The following is a 20741-nucleotide window of genomic DNA, read 5'->3' on the forward strand; positions in this document are numbered from 1 at the left end:
TAAATCCGAGTTGACACTTGAAAAAGGAGCAGGAGTTTGCTGACAGGCAGGGAAAGCCATGAGGATTGGGAGGGAAGAGGTCCCAGTGGCAAGAATGGCCTATGCAGAGTCATAAAAGAAAATAAACTATGTGTCCATCGGACACGGTTTGGTTGTGTGTCCCCATCAACTCCATGTGGAATTGTAGTCCCCAGTGTTGGAGGTGGGGCCTGGGTGGGAGGTGATTGGATCATGGGGCGGATTTCCCATGAATGGGTTAGCATCATACCATTGGTGCTGTTCCCGTGATAGTGAGTGCTTGTGAGATTAGGTTTTTTAAAAATGTACATCACCTCCTCTCTAGCTCTCTCTTGCTCCTGCTCCCACTATGTGAGACACCTCACACCCCCTTTGCCTTCCGCCATGATTAGAGGCTTCCTGAGGCCTCCCCAGAAGCAGAAGCCACCATGATTCCTGTGAAGCCTGCAGAACCATGAGCCAATTAAACTTCCTTTCTTTATAAATTATCCACTCTCAGGTATTTCTTTTCTGTTTTTTTTTTTTTTTTGAGATGGAGTCTTGCTCTGTCACCCAGACTGGAGTACAGTGGTGCAATCTTGGCTCACTGCAACCTCCGCCTCCTGGGTTCGAGTGATTCTTCTGCCTCAGCCTCCCAAGTAGCTGGGATTACAGGCACCTGCCACCACTCCCGGCTAATTTTTGTATTTTTAGTAGAGATGGGGTTTCACCATGTTGACCAGGCTGGTCTTGAACTCCTGACCTTGTGATCCACCCGCCTTGGCCTCCCAAAGTGCTAGGATTACAGGTGTGAGTCACTGTGCCCAGCCTCTTTTTTTTTTTTCAGATGGAGTCTCCCTCTGTCGCCCAGGCTGGAGTGCAGTGGCACGATCTCGGCTCACTGCAACCTCTGCCTCCTGGGTTCAAGCAATTTTCTGCCTCAGCCTCCCGAGTAGCTGGGATTACAGATCCCCACCACTACACCTGGCTAAATTTTGTATTTTTAGTAGAGACGGGTTTCACCATCTTGGCCAGGCTGGCCTTGAATTCCTGACCTCGTGATCCACCCGTTTAGGCCTCCCAAAGCGCTGGGATTACAGGTGTGAGTCACCGCGCCCAGCAGGTATTTCTTTATAGCAGTGTGAGAATGGACTAACTCACCATCTTTTTGTACAAGGCAGAGAGCCAGATTAAAAAGGTAGGTTGTGGAGCCAGAATGCCTGGTTTGAATCCCAGTTGAATCTTGGTTGGTTACTTCATTGCACCAAGCTTCAGTTTCCCCATCTGTAAAATGGGAACAGTAATAGTACCTACTTCTCAGGCTGTTTGCAAGGATTAATTGAAATGTGTTAATATATTTAAAGTGCTTAGAAGAGGGCCTGGGATATAGGAAGTGCTAAAAACAATTGCTGGCCGGGCGCGGTGGCTCAAGCCTGTAATCCCAGCACTTTGGGAGGCCGAGACAGGCGGAGATCGAGACCATTCTGGCTAACCCGGTGAAACCCCGTCTCTACTAAAAATACAAAAAACTAGCCGGGCGAGGTGGCGGGCGCCTGTAGTCCCAGCTACTCAGAAGGCTGAGGCAGGAGAACGGCGTGAACCCAGGAGGCGGAGCTTGCAGTGAGCTGAGATCTGGCCACTGCACTCCAGCCTGGGCGACAGAGCGAGACTCCGTCTCAAAAAAAAAAAACAATTGCTAAATAAATCCAATGAAGTAAAATAAAATTGGTGTAATTATTAATTCATGCTGTGCTATAACCTACTTTAAAATAATGGCCTACAATTATTTGGTTCAATGCACTACACATTTGGTTTAAAAGATCACAACAAAAGAACAACACGACCTTCTCTTTCTCACGATCATTTATATAGGTAACATGCAATCCAGTTCCTTCTCATATATAAATTTCCTCCTTTGTAGTCATAGTGTTGTCACACTGTTATCCCACAGTTCCACATTTTATAGGAAATGTAGCTTCTCTTTCCGGCTTTTGTTGCCTAAGGTCTAATCTTGCAGACTTATTATAGCAAAATGTTGCTCAATTTAGCCCACCCAGTCTCATGAGACAACAGACTGACACCCCCGAAGGAGAGAAACTGAACAGAACACGCACACAACCCACACTGCCTTGTGTTCATTTTGTAACGTCAAGCTCTGAAATTGGGTCAATGGTCTTATCATCCCTTGTCTGTGCGTTACATTTTCTGAATTGTGTATGTGTTAGGAACTTTGGTTAGATATTCTCTGTATATTTTATTCTTTGGAAATCCTCCAACCTCCACCTTTAAGTAACAATGACTTTTGAAACGGTCTAAGCAAAAGGAAAAATCTCATTGGCAATGTTTTGCGCAGTGAGGGGAAGAGAGGAAGTTAGAAAGAAAGGCCTGTGGTGAGGCCAGGGTATAAGGCAGTGCTCTAAAAGCATGTGTTCTGGGGTCTCATTGTCTGGGTTTGAACCCCAGACCTGCCTATTCCAAGTTGAGTGACTTGAGCAATTATTTATTGGAGCTTCAGTTTCTCCTCTGTAAAACAGAGATAATGATAATGCCTGCTTGACAGGAGCAGCCAGCTTCCAAGGAGTCTCCCAATGATCACCCCTCCTGGTACTCATGGTTTTGTGGAGTGCCCTCCTATTGTATTGGGGTTGCTCTGTGTGACCAGTGGAATATGACAAAAATAGTTGTATATTATTTTCAAGGCTCAATTGTGTTAGCAAAAGGCAACTTCCCCATGGCTGCCATTTCCTCCACTTTTAGAGAACGGGAAACTTCAATGACTCCCTGACCTGATCACCAGGCCAGGGTAAACTAGACGGCCCCAGTGCACACAGACATCTTGTGTAAAATATGAGGCATTCATTCTTTGGAAAAACACCTGGGGGTTCAAGAAGTGTGTCCTAGTCCATTCAGGCTGCTATAACAAAATACCATAGACTAGGTAGCTTATGCATAACAGAAATGTATTTCTCATAATTTTGGAGGCTGAGAAGTCCACAATAAAGATGCCAGCAGATGTGATGTCTGGTGAGGGCCTATTTTCTGGTTCATAGATGGTGCCTTCTTCCTGTGTCTTCACATGGTGGAAGGGTAAACAAGCTCTGTGGGGTCCCTTCTGTAAGAGCACTAATTCCATTCACCAAAGGCCCCATCTACAAATACCATCACCTTGGGGGTTAGGATTTCAACATATAAATTTAGGGGGTGACACAAACATTTAGCCCGTAACCAAAGATGAGATTTTTTCTGAATTTGCTTTTTGTTCCTAACTTTGCTTATAACTGTCAACCTCATAAGAAATATTTTCCCTCTCAAATACCCATCCAAACTTTACACATTCATTCATCAGAGGTTTCCAAAGTAGTGTGGACACAGGCACACAGCAATTATTTGGATGCAGGTGGAAACTACTAAATCTTTAAGATTATTTATGTACTTGGCTTCACAAGCATAATTTGTAAGATAGAATTATAAACAACTATATTTTATTCTTCTATTGTCCCTTAATTTTTCTCAGTGAACTGATATTTCCTCTGACCCTGGATAAACCTTGTGTAGTCTCATGATTTTTCTGGATCCTCAGATAATTACAAGTTCTATGATCATGTTTCATACATTGCAGCCTTAATTTAGAAGTTAGAATGTAAGCATAAGTGAGTGCCTGAGTCAGCTAAGGCTGCCAAAACAAAATATTATAGACTGGGTGGCTTAAACAACAGATAGTCGTTTCTCATAGTTCTAGAGACTGACAAGTTCAAGTTCAGACTGTGAGAAGATTCAGTGTTTGACATGGCCCCTTTTCCTGGCTTGTAGATGGCCACCTTCTTACTGTATCTTCACATGGCAGAGACAGAAAGTCTCTCTTCAAGTCTCTCTTCTTCTTATAAGGGCACTGATTCCATCCCAAGGGATCTACCCTCATGATCTCATCCAAACCTAATTACCTCCCAGACCTCACTTCCTAATACCCTCACATTTGGGGTTAGAGTTTCAATACATGAATTTGGGGGAGACTTAAACATTTAGTTCATAATATTCTGTTCTTTGTCCCTCTCAAAATTCACATCCCCCTTGCATTTAAAATACATTCACTCCATCTTAACAGTCTCAAAAGTCAACTCATTCCAGCATCAACTCCAAAGTTTAAAGTCTCATCTAAATATCTTCTAAATCCAATATGAAGAAGATTCAAAATTCACCCTAAAGCAAAATTCCTTTCCAACCGTGAATCTGTGAAACCAGACAAGTTATGTGCTTCCAAAATACAATGATGGAACAGACTCAGGATAGATATTCTTATTCCAAAAGGGAGAAATTGAAAGGTAGAAAGGGTTGACAAGCACCAAGGAAATCCAAAACCTAGAAGGCAAACTTCATTAGGCCTTAAAACTGAAATACAATCCTCTTTGGCTCAAAGAATGCTCTGCGTGTAGGCCAACTGAGGTGGTGGTCCTCCCTTCCAGAACCACTGGAAGGTATCATCCCCATCTTTCAGTGGGGTGTCCCTGCTTCTTCAGCTCATAGCACTGCCCCTATGGCTCTCTGTGAGTGCCACACCCACATGACTGCTGAGTAGCAGTCCCACTCTTTGAAACCAAGATGGAGGCAGCCTTGTTCCCAGGGGCCTGTGCACTCTGGGCCTGTGGTGGCAGTAGCAGCCCTGATGATGTCCGAATTGCCTTTGGGACGCTTCCTCTCTTTTCCTGAAGGATATTGCATATTCACAGCCTGACTTCATTTCATCTTGTTTTCTATTTTCCTTTTAGTCCCAACTGCGGGGACTAAAGCATTATTTCTCCTGGAATAATCCCAACTCTATTTCTGGCTTCTGTTGAGATGGTTGATTAGGTCCATGGTTCATACTCCACTACTCTCCTTATCAGATGGGCGACCAGCCACACTCTTAATAATATCTTCTTTTCTTTTCTTTTTTTATTTTTAAAAATAGAGATGGGGTCTCACCATGTTGCCCAGGCTGATCTTCAACTCCTGAGTTCAAGTGATCTGCCTGCCTTGGCATCCCAAAGTGCTGGGATTATAGGCATGAGCCACCATGCCTGGCCTAACTCTTCTGAACATGGTTTCTCATTTTTTTTTTTTTTTTCCCAATAAGGACAGGCTAAGAATTTTCCAAATCTTTAAGTGCCAGTTCTTTTTTGATTAACAATTTCTTCTTCTTCTTTTTTTTTTTTTTTGAGACGGAGTCTCGCTCTGTAGCCCGGGCTGGAGTGCAGTGGCGGGATCTCAGCTCACTGCAAGCTCCGCCTCCCGGGTTTACGCCATTCTCCTGCCTCAGCCTCCGGAGTAGCTGGGACTACAGGCGCCCGCCACCTCGCCCGGCTAGATTTTTGTATTTTTTTAGTAGAGACGGGGTTTCACCATGTTAGCCAGGATGGTCTTGATCTCCTGACCTCGTGATCCGTCCGTCTCGGCCTCCCAAAGTGCTGGGATTACAGGCTTGAGCCACCGCGCCCGGCCAACAATTTCTTCTTCAATTCATTTCTCCCTTCTTAATTTTTACTATCAGTAGCCAAGGGGAACCAAGCTGCTCTTTCAACACTCTGCTTAGAAATGGCCTCATCCAACTATCCAGTTTCATTGCTTGAAAGTTCTACTGTCCACAAAACACTAGAACATGAACACAATTCAGTAAGTTATTTGCCACTTTATAAAAAGGATTTTCTCCATTGTCCAATAACATGTTCCTCATTTCCATCTGAGGCCTCACAGAATAGCCTTTGCCACCTATATTTCTGCTAGTATTCTGTTCATGATTATTTATGCATCCTCAAAGAAAGAAGACAGAAGTTCTTTTTGAGTGCTCACCAGAATCATCTTTAGCAATTTTTTCACAGCAACCTTGGCTTTTTCTAGCACGTATCTCAAAACTCTTTTAGCCTTCACCCATCACCCTGCATCATCACTGCTTCCACATTTTTAGAATTTATTTTAATTAAAAAAGTATATAATGTAATTCTGAAGATCCAAAGATATCCCTTATGCACCATATGGATGCCAATTTCACCATGCCAATTTCACCATGCAAATTCTTCCTCCCTCTGAAATACTTTGGCCTTTATTATTATTATTATTTTAATTTGAGATTCAGGAGGTACATGTACAGATTTGTTACATGACTATATTGCATAATGCTGAGGTTTGGGCTTCTGCTGAACTATCACCCAAATGGTGAACACGAACATAGTACCCAATAGGTAGTTTTTCAGCTCTTTTTCCTCCCTCCTTCCCTTTCCCCTTTTGGAGTCCCCAGTGTCTATTGTTTCTATCTTTATGCCCGTGTGTACCCCATGTGTATCTCCCTCCCACTTATAAGTGAAAACATGCAGTATTTAATTTTGTTTCTGTGTTAATTCACTTAAGATAATGGCCTCCAGCTGCATTCTGCAAAGGACAGATTTTTTATGGTCGTGTAGTATTCCATTGTGTATATGTACCACATTTTCTTTCCCAATCCATCATTGATAGGCACCTAGGTTGATTTCATGTCTTTGCTATTTTTATACATTGGTTATAGCAGCACCCAACCTGGTACCAATTTCTGTCTTAGCTTGCGCTGCCATAGCAAAATAACAGTGAGCAACAAGAAAGATTAGCAGACCTAATAATTCTCCCACTCCAAGATAAGATGAGTGCATTAACAAACAAAACAAAATAATGATGACAAATAAGATCTGACAAAAGGTGCCCCCCATGCAAATCATAATTATAAGATGCTTATTTAAATTAAGGATTTACATTGACCATTGTTAAGAGTAAACCTTGCCCTCAATGTATTTTGCATCTTGAGATATGATTAATTAGCACATGTAAAGAATTTGCAAACATTTATTGAGGGTGTGCCCACCTTTTTTGCTGATATTGGTGAACAATAACAAAAATTAGAACCCCCTGTTTTTTATTTCCATGCAAGACTCACTGCTTCCAGGAAGATGCCCACTGATGTCTCCACTGAGCTCCTACAGCGTTTGTGACTGCTTCACCTGGATACCCTTTAATTATTCAGTCTCCCACACTGATCTTTCGTGGTTTCATTTTATAGTTCCCATTTTCCCAGTACGTTTGCAAACTTCCCAGGGACAAGTGCGCGTCCCTGCTGTTTAGTACCCACAAAAGGTGTCTGATAATTCACCGTAAGTGTGTTTATGCCTGCCATGAGTGCCCACTTCCTTTTGGCCTAGAGTTCGGGAGTTCTAGAATTGTTCCTCTCCAAGTGAAGACCAAGGAGTAGAGGATGAGGAGAGGGAGAAGAAAAGGTTGAAAAAAAAAATCAAAGAACCTGGAAGGTTTGTTCTGTTAGACTTTGCAAAGAGCAGCAGAAAAAGTCAAATCTATCACAAAATATAACTTGATATCTGATATTATATTATTCTAGTTCAATGATTCAATGAAATAAAGAGGAAAACATTTAAGAAGCGAGAGATGAGAAGTTCCGGGAAGCCATGCCCGCTTAGATAAGCAGCACCCTCAGCTTCCATGGTGTGCCTTTTCGTTCTGCCATCTTTCCTACTTTTGTTCCTTCCTTTCTCCATTCCTGTCTTTTATTCCTTTTGAATCTTTTGAGGACTGCTATGTTGTTTGTACTGAGCTGGGGGCTGCAACAGAGACAACAGAATTGTAAGGTATACCTGGAAGAAACTGCCCCCTCCACTTCTTTGGGAACAGAGTGAGAGAGGTATAAAAAAACAAATACAAACTAACCAGAAGGACAAGAAATATATACAGTCGATTCTCATGATTTGCAGTAACTACATCCTAGAAAGTTACCGTAAACATTGCATTAGTGAATGCTGAACCTTTGCTCCCAGGGAAAATACAGTAAGTAGGCTCCTGAGAGCCTCTGTTCACATTTTCGTCAATCAATCAATACAAAATCACATTGTATATGTTTTTCTGTTTAAAGACACTTTTGTAATATATAGTTGATTCGTTAACATTGAAATCGCAGCCAACAGCACTGTAACTCATGCTTGATGCAGCTTATCTAACACACATACTTTCTCCCTAAAGCACATCGCCGCCTTCTTGCGCTTACCCCTAGACAGCACTTCAGCACCCACTTGGGGAACATTTTAAACTGCAAAACCACCAATGAAAAGGACAAAAATGTATAAACAAGGTGACACTAGACTGCAAAAAGGACACTTGTTTACAGTATAAGCGCAGAAGCAAGAAGGCAGAGGGTCACTTTGTTTAACCTCAGTTGAGACTGTGTGCCTCTGGAGACTCAAATTTTTCACAGCTCTGAGTGTGTCCAAGAGTGACCACAAAAGCTCTGTAAATATTGATTTTGGGATAACAAATAAATTTTGGCAAGTAGGCAAACTTGTAAACGCCAAATCCATGAATAATGAGGATTAACTGCATATATATATGATATATACATACACATACATACATACATACATAGGTATGTGACGTTCATGGTCAAGAAGAATTAATGACCAAATGAAAGAAAAATACACTGGGAATATATCTATGGAGAACGGGGCCAGTGAGCAGAAGTGAGAGAAGTAGGTATGGAGGGCCTTCCAGGACTATGCATTGGTTGGATAGAACTGAGTGGGGTGTAGGGTGTGTGTGAGGAAGAAAGGAGAAGGGGGCTGCTTTGAAAGCCAAGGGGAAGCGGCTTGGAAGGGAGGAGGGGGCCAGGTCTCAGAGGTATGCGGAAGTACTCCGCTGGGTTTAAGAAATCCTGAGACACATGTGTCGGAGAGGGCAGAGAGTGAGTGAACCATGTGAGTCTCTTCCACGGGTTTACTCAACTCTGAATTTCAAATAAAAGAAGTCTTTTGTAAGAAATGACAAAATAATAGTTCCTCAAACATGGATTTGTAGATGAGAAGAACATTTAGGAGGAAAGCATTTTGGGTTGGCCTTTGCTCATGAAAATGTTATTTCCACGGGCACACAGGGATAACCTGCTCTGTTGGCAGAGCAAGAGAAGCTGGGCTCAAAGCCAACAAATATGACACAAAAATAGGACTTTTGAAAATGAAACCCTGCAAACACTTATCAAAACCTACTTGTGCTTTAAGTAATTAGAACAAAAGGTGTAAGTATCTGCTGTGATGAAATGTCACTGCCTACTTAGTGAGAAAAATGTAAGCTGAGCTGGAATCTCTGAGTCAGAAAGAAACAGGTACAACAAAGCTTGCAATCAGGCTTACCTGGAAAAGAAATGGAAGTGAATGAGAGGAAAATCAAGTATGACCAAGGCCAGCAGTTGTAAAGAACTTTTTCTCGTAACTTGAAAACAGCTTCCCTCCCTACTTCATCTACTTTTAACTCCTACTCAAGCTGGGGTAGGGAGAAGGGTGTTGGATTTGTGTCAACAACTACAGAACCAGGTTGCTGCAATGCAGTGAATGTTTCTGGACTGGTGCAGGGGTCTTAAAGGAAATCTTCTGGCAGGGTACAACTGTCTAAACTTCAAAGCAGCATGTCAAAACCTGGCTACAATCTGTTCACCGAAAGACATGTACTGCTATGGAGCAGCATCATTCATAATAATAACTCAGAACTGGAAATCACCCACATGTCTAGCCACAGTTGAAAGGATAAGTAAATCATGGTATATCCACACATAGAACACTGTACAGCAGTGAGAATGCACAACCTAGATGTACACACAACATTATGGAGAAATCTTGCAAAAGGAATGTTGAGCCAAGGAGCCAGGCATGACAGAATATACTGTATGTGTCTGTTTATGCAAAGGAAAGATAAATAGCCAAACAGGTCAAGGTAATATGCTATTGGCAGCAGTTACCCCTAGGAAGCAGGATTTTATAGAGATTGAAAGGGAACTTAAGGGAGGCATCTAGTGCGGTGGTGGTAATGTCCTGTTTCTGATCTGGGTGCTGATTGCACTGGCATGCTCAGTTTATAAAGTTCAGTGAGCTATACACTTATAATATGTGCATTTTTATGAATGGATAGTATGCTTCAATAACAATGTTTTTGAAAGTGTTTACCATTAGTTGGGGGGTGGGCTGGCAAGGGCATTCTGTATCGCAAACAAACATATTGCCTGGTGGCATCAGAGGACAAAGGCAGGTGCAGAAGGTGGCTTTTTCTTTGCTGCAAAGTCAACACAGGGTGAAACACTGAATAAAAGGATGCCTGGAACCTCCTGTGAAATCTCATTTGCTCATTTATACACTTGTTCATTCATACAACAGTCATGTGCTGAGAGGGAGAATATACAGTCAGGATCTTAAAGACACACCATCTAGTAGGGAAGGCTGACTAGTAAACGGATGATGATGCAGTGTGCTAACTTCTTTGTTGAGGATAACACTAGGGTATTAAGAGACTACTGATTTGGGGGTCCACTGCCCTGGACCCCAAGAGAAAGAGTCCTGACATGTTTGATTAACACTTGAACTGAATTTTCTCCAATGCCCCAAGTATTCTTGAGCCTCTAAGGCAGTGATCTCATTTAAAATGCACACAGATCACCTGGGGATCTGGATAAAATGTGGATTCTGATCTAGTAGGTCAGGGCAGGCCTGAGATTTGCATTTTTTTTTTTTTTTTTTGAGATGGAGTCTTGCTCTGTTGCCCAGGCTGTAGTGCAGTGGCGTGATCTCAGCTCACTGCAAACTCCACCTCCTGGGTTCAAGCAATTTTCCTGCCTCAGCCTCCCAGGGAGCTGGGATTATAGGTGTGTGCCATGCCTCAGACTCAGCCTTCCAAGTAGCTGGGATTGCAGGTATGCACACCACGATGCCCAGCTAACTTTTGTATTTTTAGTAGAGATGGGGTTTCACCATGTTGGTCAGGCTGGTCTCGAACTCCTGACCTCAAGTGGGGCTGCCCACCACGGCCTCCCATAGTGTTGGGATTACAGGTGTGAGCCACTGCCTCCGGCCAAGACCTGCATTTCCGATGAGGCTTCTAGGAGGTGCAGATGCTGCTGCTCTTCAAACACACTTTGTGAGGCCTAAGAGAGAAGGCCATGTGATGGTGGGCACTGTCTGGCTCCAACTCAGGACAGCTTGACAGCCTATTTGGTTCAGGCCAGTCCCTCCCAAGGACACAAACAGAGAAATAAAAGACAGAACTGTGTGGGAGGAGACATGGGTGGCTGGGGAGGCTTTCCAGACCTGTCTGTGGTCAACCATGGGGTAGGGTGGGGTGCCAGAAAGGGATCTGGGAGGAGACCACTTACGCTATTTTACAAAATTAGCAGAACTTTTTCTCGTGCTTCTTTCATTTTGGCTTTTCCAACTGCCCAAACTTTGTTTTGTTTTGTTTTGTTTTGTTTTTGAGATGGAGTCTTGCTCTGTCACCAGGCTGTAGTGCAGTGGTGCGATTTTGGCTCACTACAATCTCTGCCTCCTGGGTTTAAGTGATTCTCCTGCCTTCGCCTCCCAAATAGCTGGAACTACAGGTGCATGCCACCATGGCTGGCTAATTTTTATATTTTTAGTAGCGATGGGTTTTCACCATATTGGCCAACATGGTTTCGATCTCCTGACCTGGTGATCTGCCCACCTTGGCCTCCCAAAGTGCTGGGATTACAGGTATGAGCTGCCGCGCCCTGTCCCAAACCTTTTCTTGACATGCACAACAGACTGGAGATGTGACTATAAATATAGAATTCGTGTGCATGGCTGCACAAGGAAGGAGAAATTTCACAGAAGATGGAGAAACTGGTCAGGATTGCCTCAACTATGTCGTAAGGTGAACATTAAAAAGGTGGCTGAAATAATTTCTTCTATTTGCTCACACACTGAAGGGAGGAAGAGAAGGGTGTCATATGCACCTTTTTCTCTTAGCGATGGAGATTCTACTAGACTCTAGCCCAGACTGGAGGGTGGGGGGCAGAGTCCTGAAGGGGAGGAGGAGAACCCTGCCAAGGTTGTGGGAAGAGTGGGAGCGGGAAGAGCATGCAGGCTCAAGGAAGGGCAAGAGAGGGCAGAGAGCTTAAACACTTTGGTTCAGCACGGCTGACGCAGGGTGTGTCCAGCCACTCAAGTGGAAGCTGCAGAGCCCCATGGGGCCAGTGGTCGACACTATGTAGTCCACAGGAAGTCAGCAAAGGCTGCTTTTGTTTGTGGTTGGGGATTCCAGTGACCTTTATTTTTTTCATATCAATAAATAACCTTTTGACTGCGAAATATATTCACATTAAAATTCAAAAGGCTTACAAGATTATTCAGTTGAAATATCTACCTTTCACCTCAGTTCCTTGGCCTTCCTTCTCTGTCCACACAGGCAAACAATACCGTGAGTTTCTTGAGCATCCCTCCGGAAGTATTTTATGAAGATATGAACAAATTTTTAGAATAAACTCTCTTCCCCCTTTCTACACAAAACAGTGAGTCATCTATAGTCAGCATTTCATCAGGCTTCCTGACCACACCATTCCTTTATTTTTCCAGATGTCACTTGTCATCCAAGACACGGACTTCCTTGGTTTTCCTTCTTCATCGAGGCCATTCCTTTCCAGTCTCCATGGCTAGTTTCTCTTTTTCCCCCTGTGCCATCCACATGCTAAACTCCCAAATGTGTATCTCCAACCCAGTTCCAGCTTTTCTTCTGGACTCGTATGTCCAATTGCTTACTCAGCAACTCCCCTCGAGTCACAGACACTTCAGATTGAATATGTGAAAGATTGACAGTTAGGCACAGTGGCTCACACCTGTAATCCAACTACTTTGGGAGGCTGAGGCAGGAGGATGGTTTGAGGCCAGGAGCTCATGACCAGCTTGGGTAACATAGCAAGACCGCTGTCTCTAAATAAATAAGTAAATAAAATTAGGAGAAAAAAAAAACTGGACTCCTGCATTTACCCACCCCCACTCCAGTCTGCTTCTCCCACAATCTCTCCTTCTCAGCTAATCTTACTACATTTTCCTGGTTTATCAGGTCAAAAGTCTTGGCATTACCCTCGACTCTGCCCTTTCCCTCATACTCCATATCTAAACTGCCAAGAAATCCTAGTAGGTCTGCCTTCAAAATTTATGCTGAATTTGATCACTTCTTACTAATGCTACTGCTGACTCCTGTGTCCAAGCCACCATCATCTCTCACCTGAGAATTGCTCTCCCAGCTCCTACTTTTGTTCTCTCTCCAGTCTGTTTTCCTATAATAATTACCAATAAAACTTTCTCAATGGAAAAGACCTACATGTTTGTCTTTTTTTTTTTTTTTTTTGAGGCGGAGTCTCGCTCTGTCGCCCAGGCTGGAGTGCAGTGGCCGGATCTCAGCTCACTGCAAGCTCCGCCTCCCGGGTTTACGCCATTCTCCTGCCTCAGCCTCCCGAGTAGCTGGGACTACAGGCGCCCGCCACCTCGCCCGGCTAGTTTTTGTATTTTTAGTAGAGACGGGGTTTCACTGTATTAGCCAGGAGGGTCTCGATCTCCTGACCTCATGATCCGCCCGTCTCGGCCTCCCAAAGTGCTGGGATTACAGGCTTGAGCCACCGCGCCCGGCCCATGTTTGTCTTTTAAAGCAACAAGGGAAGAGGGCAAGAGGATGCATGGGCTTGGGAGCTTATTTTCTCTCCTCCTGTCTACATCTCCTCTAATCTGTCTCCCGTGCTGCCACAGGGCAATCTTTCTAAAAGACAAGTACCGACCATGCATATCCTGGTTAAGACTTGTCGACTTCTTGCAGCCTTAAAGGTAAGTTCCAAGCTCCTTCCCAAGGCATGTGAGGTTCTTTCAAGTCGAGTCCCTGCCTTCCCCTTCAATTCACCTCCCGGGTCTACCTGACAAGTTCTCACTTTGCCAACTACTGCACGTTGCCAGTCAGGGAATTTTCCAGGCAGAATGTGGAGAAAGCAAAGAGGAGCAACATATTTCTGGAGAAATAACACATAAGGAAAGACGTGGAGTTGTGAGATAGGCTGACGTGAAGGTGCAGTCCTGTAACCAGTTACAGGAATAGTGACTTTTATTTTTTTCCTAAGGAGAAGGCCTGGAGATTATCACCAGACCAACTCAAAATTACAAAGTTTTCCAGAGCTTATATACTTTCTAAGCTATACGTCTACATGTAAGTGTGCATTCATCAAAAGACATAAATGATTAACTTCTTTTCGTCTGTAACTAAGGTCTGAGTCTTGAAGACCTTTGGAGTGTCAGTAAATTTACTTAATCTAAATAGGTGCAGATGCTGGGGTGATTACCCTGATCTTGTCTCCTGCTAAATCAGGGAGGTTTGGGGAGTTCCTTCAGACTCCCAATGAACTTGTTTAACCACGCTTTAAGGTTCAGGAAAGGCCTGGGCACAACTCTTGGTAGGCTTTTGTTACATCCCAGCCTTTGTATGGGGCACCGGCTTTTAATATCGAACTTAACCACTTGGTCAGCACTGAAACAGTTGTTATTGAGGCCTGCATTAGTGAGACCTGGCCTGCCACATCAGGCTGAGATGGGCATACTGCTTGAGCTCAGGAGCTCGAGACCAGCCTGGGCAACATGGCAAAACCCTGTCTCTACAAAAAAAAAAAAAATGTATATATATACACATGCAAAAATTAGCTGGGCATGGTGGCTTGTGCCTGTGGTCCCAGCTACTCAGGAGGCTCAGGTGGAGGATCACTTGTACGCCCAGGAGACAGAGGTGGCGATGATCTGAGATCACGCCACTGCACTTCAGCCTGGGTGACAGAGCAAGACCTGGTCAAAAAAAAAAAAAAAAAAGAAAAACAAAAAGAAATGTTTGATTTAAAACTGGGGGTTTATACTACTTTGGAGATAATAAGCTGAATGATTTAACTTGGTGTAAAGGGGGATACACATTTCTTTTCAATTTTTTTAAATTGATATAAAAAGTGTATGTATTTATGGGGTATAGTGTGATGTTTTGATGCATGCAGAGGATACACATTTCTGCAAAAAAGAGGCAAGAGGCAGAGTTTAATCAGGAGCTAGCTAGACCACATAAGCAGGCAGAGCGAAGGGAGAAAGCCATTCTGTTTAAATGGCAACACGGTCTTGAAGAGCACCCAAGTGTGGAGTCCAGAAGTACTGCTGCAGTCTTCCATGTCATTTTTCAGAAAATTAGGATTCTCAACTCTTACAAATATAAAATGCCAAAATAACAACAAAAAAGTGAACTTACACAAGAAATGAGACTCATCTTTCATTTTAATATAATTTCAGATTTAAAAAATCATAAAAGCATACAAATATAATAGTATTATAATATACTATGAATACTTGGTTATTTAAAAAAGTTTGCCAAAGCTTTCTTGAAAAAAAAAAAAAAAGCCCACATTCATCTTTTAATCCCTTGGATTTTATGCCAAAAATTCTAGTATTTGAAAATGGGCCTTAAATCAAAAAAGGCAGATAATATCAACAGGCGATGTTAGTAAGACCTTGAAGGATTTTCAGCAGGGGAGTGAGATGATTACGTTAGAAAGAATGCTCTAGCAGATAACACAAGCAAGAAGGAAGAAAGATCTGTCCACGATAATGTGGTGGAAAACCAACAGATAAGGGCAAGTATCTGGGCCAAAACTGATAAACTCACCCAACTGAGACCAGGAATCTTGGGAAAGATTGAGTTCCCTGTAGAGGACAGAAAACCCAAGATAACACTGTCTTAAACAAAGTAGAAATTTCTTTCTTTCTCAAAGATAAGAAATTCAGAGCAGTTCCCATGGGGGTTCCATGATCCCCAGAGACCTGGCTATTTCCAGCTCAAGGCTCCTTCTACTTTGCTCCTCCACCACTCTCAGCACACAGCTCCAACCTCATGATACAACATGGTAGGTAGAGCTCTAGCCATCAATGTATCTTATCTACCTTCCAGGAAAAGAATAGAGAAAAGGCTAAAAAGAAAATAAAGTTACTGTTAAGGACACTTCCCAGGAGTTGTAATTGACAATTCCACTTACATCCCATTGGGCAGAACTTAATGACACGGTCTAACTGCAAAGAAGGTTGGGAAATATCTACTTCCGGGTGGCCATGTGTCCAGCTAAACTTGGAAGGTTTTACTACTAAGGATGAAAAGATATATAGGTATTAGGAGACAACTAATGATCTCTGTCACGCCAGATGTATAACCTGGAGAGGAAAGAAGAAAGGCAGATTATTGAGGAGTGTGTGAGAGCACTGCATTAACCTGTAGGATTTTGTACCTTCAGAATTGTTCTTTTCCAAACACATCTCTACTTCTGGCCCCACGCCTTGATTCCTGCTAAGTCCATCTGAAAATCTGCCCACCTCCCACTCCCCATACTCAATCCTACCATTTTTCCTATTAACATTCTGCTCATCCTTCAAATCCCATCTCAAATGCTATGTCAATCATGACATTATTCTTGACCTTCCCCAAAGGGATAGAACTTGTCCCTCTAGAATTTCATGTATAGTTTTCCTTGGGCCTTAGTCTCCTCTTAACACCATGTTGTCTTAGGTCATTAGTATAGCGGGATACTAGAGTATAAATTATCCAAGAGGTAAGACAGAGCCTTTCCCAATTATTTTCTAGGCAGCACAATGTAGTAGAATGCATTTGATAAATATCTGCAAATTACACTGACTATTTCAAGAAAGGAAAGGTATATGTAAAGGAAGGGGAGAAAACAATGTAAAGTCTTTTTGCCCTTTTAAGGGAAGCATTTGTGCAACAATTGAAATTTCCCGTAAATGCATTTCAAAACATATGATCTTTGTTAATGTTGCCATTTCTTTTTAGAGGCCTAATTTGGTGTGACTTGTTTTGCTGTACAAACCATGGTTGCTTCTCATTTCCCAGGTTGTCTTAAAAGCTCTTGCTAACACAACAAGGAAAAGTAACATTAAAGTGGTTAAAATAGACAAAATAAAAGCCAACAGCAATAATCCTATTAGCTAACATGTAACAAATGCCCAATCTGTGCCAATCACAATGCCAAGCAGTTCCCATACTTTATCTCATTTCATCTTTTCAACAGCTCCATGGGCCACAGGTGCCTCAATTATCCTGAGGGGAATTGAGGGATTAAGTAACATTTCCAGGTGAACAACAGGGCTGGAATTCTTCCTGCTCATATGGCTCTATAAATATAGGTATTACTTCTTTTCATAATATTTTATATAGATCATCTTTTCATCTTTAAGTCTTCTTTGGTAACTAGACCCTGATATTACTCTTCTTTTATTATTGTTATTATTATTATTTGTAGAGACAGGGATTTACCACATTGCCCAGGCTGAACCTGAACTCCTGGGCTCAAGCGATCTGCTTGCCTCAGCTTCCCAAAGTGCTGGGATTACAGGTATGGGTCACTGTGCCCAGCCTTACCCTTCTTTTATAGATGCAGTGGAAAGCTTCATTTTTTGAAGCATTCTCAGTTTCCCACCGGAGATCAATAATACTCCAATTGCTTGTAAACTGCGAATTTTGTACATTCTATATTTGGGGTGAGTGGCATCTCACAAAACAATTCCTACTGTGTATTTATTATTTGATGAATATATTAACGGAGGAATTTATTTGTGGTTGTCTGTGGATATTTTCATTTAAACACAAGTGGCATAAACTCTGTGGGTTCCTGGTAATCAATAATAGAAGATGATAATGATGTTCTTATTAAAACAAACTACCCTCTCTCCATACTAGATAAAGAAGATGATTTGATTGTGTATTATTTGAATAAATGAATTCTATGACATCTATTGTATTTGTCACCCTAGATTTGGTGACCTCAAAAAATGTTTGTGGCTCCGCGTGGTGGCTTACACTTGTAATCCCAGCACTTTGGGAGGCCAAGGCAGGTGGATCCCTTGAGCCCAGAAGTTTGAGACCAGCCTGGGCAACGTGGCAAAACCCTGTCTCTACAAAAAATATAAAACTAGCCAGGCATGGTGGCGGGTGCCTGTAGTCCCAGCTACTTGGGAGGCTGAGGCATGAGAATTGCTTGAGTCCAGGAGGTTGAATGTGCAGTTAGCCATGATCACACCACTGTATCCAGCCTGGGCAACAGGACAAAATCTTGCCAAAAAAACTCAAAATGCAAATGTTGATCACAGATTCTTACACCCTATGAATTAGGACCTATGCAGGTGTAAGGTATTAGAATTCATAGTTTGGGATTTTTTTTTGTTTTGTTTTATTTTGTTTTCCTTTAGTTTGCAGGGGCCAACACAAGGATATCCAGAAATATAGCCGTTTATTTTGTTGTTGTTGTTGCTGGAGCCAAATTTTGTCAGTTTTGATAGAGAATTGAGCCATACCAGCATCCTCAATCCATTAACTATCCCTCACACCTCTGAAATTTTTACTTTTGTCTTCTTCTCTACCTTTTTGCCTCTGAGTCGATCCTTCTGCAGAAACTTTCCTCTTCTCCAGAAGCCCTTTCATCTCTATATGTAAACATGTCAAAGTTTCTCTTGCCCTAAAAAGCAAAACTTTAAAAAATACTTTCTTGGCCAGGCGCGGTGGCTCACGCCTGTAATCCCAGCACTTTGGGAGGCCCAGGTGGGCAGATCACAGGTGAGGAGATCGAGACCATCCCAGCTAACACAGTGAAACCCCGTCTGTACTAAAAATACAAAAAAATTAGCCAGGCATGGTGGCAGGCACCTGTAGTCCCAGCTACTCGAGAGGCTGAGGCAGGAGAATGGTGTGAACTTGGGAGGTGGAGCTTGCAGTGAGCCGAGATCGTGCCACTGCACTCCAGCCTGGGCGACAGAGTGAGACTGTCTCAAAAAAAAAAAAAAAGCTTTTTCAATGCTGCATTCGTCTCTAGCTGCCCCTTTATCTTCCCTTCTCACATTCGCCAAGCAACTTGACAGTGGTTTATGTTCCACCTCCCTCTTCTCTTCGTTGCTCAATCCACCACTCTCTGGTTTCCATCTTCAACCAAATCACAACAGTCAACAAAACCACCACCTTCCCCACTCTCACCCCACTGCCAAATCTAGAGAATTTTCACTTCTCACTTTGGTGGACCTCTGGACTGCATCTGGTATTGATGGCTGGCTCTTCCTGGTTTATTTCATAAGTTTCTCTTCCTCTAGCCCTTTAAAAAAAAAAAAAATTCTGGTGTTCTCTCAGCTTCCAACCTGTTTTCATTACTCTTATCTTTACACACTCTTCTTGGGTTGAGCTTACCCACTGTCATAATTTGATCCACCATGTTATGTGACATGGTCATGTCCACCTGACACTTCCCCAGAGCTATGGACTTAAATATCCAAGTGACTCATGGACATCTCTGCTTCGACCCTCATAGGTTCTCAAATTTCACATGTCCAAAATTGAATTTAGCGTCTTCCCCTTAAATCTGTCTGATTTAGTTTGAATATATGTCCCTACCAAATCTCATGTTGAATTATAATCTCCAGTGTTGGAGGTGGGGCGTGGTGGGAGGTGTTTGGGTCATAGGGGCAGATCCCTCATGGCCTGGTGCTGTCCTCGCCACAGTGTCTTGTAGGATCTGATTGTTTTAAGAGTGTGGCACCGGACCCCCAATCTCTTGCTCCTGCTCTGGCCATGTAGAGGCCTGCTCCTTCTTTACCTTCTGCCATGATTGTAAGCTTCCTGAGACCTACCCAGAAAAATACCGGAGCTATGCTTCTTGTACAGCCTGCATAACTGTAAGCCAATTAAACCTCTTTTCTTATAAATTGCCCAGTCTCAGGTATTTATAGCAATGTAAGTACAGCCTAACATACTGTCCTCTTCATATAGACTACTACCTCTGGTTAATGACTAGCCAGCCACTGAAGCCGAAAGACTGGGCCCCCTTAGTCTCCTCTCAATCTGTGAATCCACTTACCTAAGTATTCCTACCATTCATTCCTTCCTCTCTATCCTAACTTACTACTTACCTATGTCAGGCTCCCAGCATCTTCTGATTGAGCCATTTTAATAGTTTCCTAAATCTCCTGCTAATGGTTTTACCACATTTTACAACATGAGTCTAACCATGCGTTATCAGTCCCCTGCTGAAAACTCTTCAATGGGTCCCCCATTAATGCACCCAGGATTAAAAGGCCACCTGTTTAAGGTCCTTTGAAACCTAGCCTCTTCTAATTTTTCCAGTTTTAATTTTGAGGCCCCACCCTAAAGGCAAGGCATCCTTCAATTCTCCTTCACCTGCCACAAGGGCCCCAGAGCTGAGCTAGACGTCCCAGCTCTGCACTCCCATTGCGGCCAGTGCATAACTTTTAGGGAAATTCATTAGTTTCTAAGATGAGAATGTTGGCTTTCTCCGTTTGAGAGCTGTAGGGTCTGGGGATGTCCATAATAAACATCCAAACTGACAAAACAACCGTTTAAACCTTGAATTACTTGAAACATGTTTAAACCTTGAATTGCTAAAACAAAAACAACTGCTGTACCTCCCCGTCGGGGAATCGAACCCCGGTCTCCCGCGTGACAGGCGGGGATACTCACCACTATACTAACGAGGAGCCGCACAAAAGGCGTCTTTCTGATAGGCCTTTTCTACGTTTTTGCTCCGCCCGGCCCTGGCTACACGCACCCACCGATGACCCGATTTTCTTATGTTTGCCACCACAACTTCCACGGAAGTTGAACAGAGCCAAAATGGTAGTGTTCTGTTTTATCTCCCCCTCCACTTCTCATCATTTCCCTCAGGCCACCCTTCTTCTAACTGCCCGGACTCCCCTTCTCTTCTTCCCCAGCTCCAGCAGCACTCTCGGTCCCCCTCAACACCCCTAACACACACGCTCCCAGGTAGCCAAGCGCCCGCTTCCGCGCGGCACCATGGAACTTGTAGTTCCTTCACTCATCCTCCAACGCTCGTC

At 43.1% G+C, this 20741-nt stretch overlaps 1 long non-coding RNA gene and 1 other non-coding gene across 3 annotated transcripts; both read right to left on the minus strand.

Annotated features, from left to right (window-relative positions):
• Positions 1-5394: 5394 nt before the first annotated feature.
• On the minus strand, positions 5395-20630 carry LOC117089582. Of its 2 annotated transcripts, XR_004439661.1 has the most exons (4): positions 20368-20630; positions 18909-18988; positions 9990-10095; positions 5395-9182 (listed from the first exon to the last, which is right to left on the minus strand). It is a non-coding gene; the product is annotated as an uncharacterized LOC117089582 (long non-coding RNA). The 2 variants fall into 2 exon arrangements; XR_004439660.1 differs by having other exon boundaries at positions 5395-10095.
• On the minus strand, positions 20313-20384 carry TRNAD-GUC. The gene has a single exon. It is a non-coding gene; the product is annotated as a tRNA-Asp (tRNA).
• Positions 20631-20741: the final 111 nt, after the last annotated feature.

This window comes from Trachypithecus francoisi, unplaced genomic scaffold, assembly GCF_009764315.1.
Source record: "Trachypithecus francoisi isolate TF-2019V2 unplaced genomic scaffold, Tfra_2.0 Lachesis_group11, whole genome shotgun sequence".
In the NCBI taxonomy this organism is placed as follows: Eukaryota; Metazoa; Chordata; class Mammalia; order Primates; family Cercopithecidae; genus Trachypithecus; species Trachypithecus francoisi.